Source organism: Nasonia vitripennis, unplaced genomic scaffold, assembly GCF_009193385.2.
Source record: "Nasonia vitripennis strain AsymCx unplaced genomic scaffold, Nvit_psr_1.1 unplaced0006, whole genome shotgun sequence".
NCBI lineage: Eukaryota > Metazoa > Arthropoda > Insecta > Hymenoptera > Pteromalidae > Nasonia > Nasonia vitripennis.
Window position 1 is genome coordinate 101133 of NW_022279785.1, and position 1368 is coordinate 102500.

Here is a 1368-nt window from a genome sequence, read left to right on the forward strand (position 1 = left end):
GCGACTTAGACTTTTTCGAGCCTCCGAGAGAAAGCAATGCGTGTGGGGCGACTTAGACTTTTTCGAGCCTCCGAGAGAAAGCAATGCGTGTGGGGCGACTTAGACTTTTTCGAGCCTCCGAGAGAAAGCAATGCGTGTGGGGCGACTTAGACTTTTTCGAGCCTCCGAGAGAAAGCAATGCGTGTGGGGCGACTTAGACTTTTTCGAGCCTCCGAGAGAAAGCAATGCGTGTGGGGCGACTTAGACTTTTTCGAGCCTCCGAGAGAAAGCAATGCGTGTGGGGCGACTTAGACTTTTTCGAGCCTCCGAGAGAAAGCAATGCGTGTGGGGCGACTTAGACTTTTTCGAGCCTCCGAGAGAAAGCAATGCGTGTGGGGCGACTTAGACTTTTTCGAGCCTCCGAGAGAAGCAATGCGTGTGGGGCGACTTAGACTTTTTCGAGCCTCCGAGAGAAAGCAATGCGTGTGGGGCGACTTAGACTTTTTCGAGCCTCCGAGAGAAAGCAATGCGTGTGGGGCGACTTAGACTTTTTCGAGCCTCCGAGAGAAAGCAATGCGTGTGGGGCGACTTAGACTTTTTCGAGCCTCCGAGAGAAAGCAATGCGTGTGGGGCGACTTAGACTTTTTCGAGCCTCCGAGAGAAAGCAATGCGTGTGGGCGACTTAGACTTTTTCGAGCCTCCGAGAGAAAGCAATGCGTGTGGGGCGACTTAGACTTTTTCGAGCCTCCGAGAGAAAGCAATGCGTGTGGGGCGACTTAGACTTTTTCGAGCCTCCGGAACATGCTCATTGAGCTCGACATCACTCATTCGTGCTCGCACATCACTCATTGAGCTCGCACATCACTCATTGACCGCTCAGCGTATCACTCATTCGTGCTCGCCACATCACTCATTCGTGGCTCGCACATTACTCATTGACGCTCGCATATTACTCATTGACGCTCGCACATCACTCATTCGTGCTCGCACATCACTCATTTGAGCTCGCACATTGCTCATTCGTGCTCGCACATCACTCATTCGTGCTCGCATATCTTCTCATTCTTTGCTATATATAATCTACATTATAACTGTCACTATCTACGACGAAATGTGATCACGTCAGGCGCGAAATATTATTACATAGGGATCGGTGCGAACGGCGGAGCAGAAAATGATTAAATCAGTAAACTGAAACGTTTAGCTATCTATACGAAGATTGCTCGCATGCATTAACGAGATTCCACTGTCCCTATCTACCATCTTCCGACGGAAGAGCCCGGAGGTCGCATTTCTGCCAGGCGTTGGGTGAACCCTGAGATTTCACTTGAGCTGCAATGTCGTGTCGACATACTCATTCGTGCTCGCACATCACTCATTGAGCTCGCA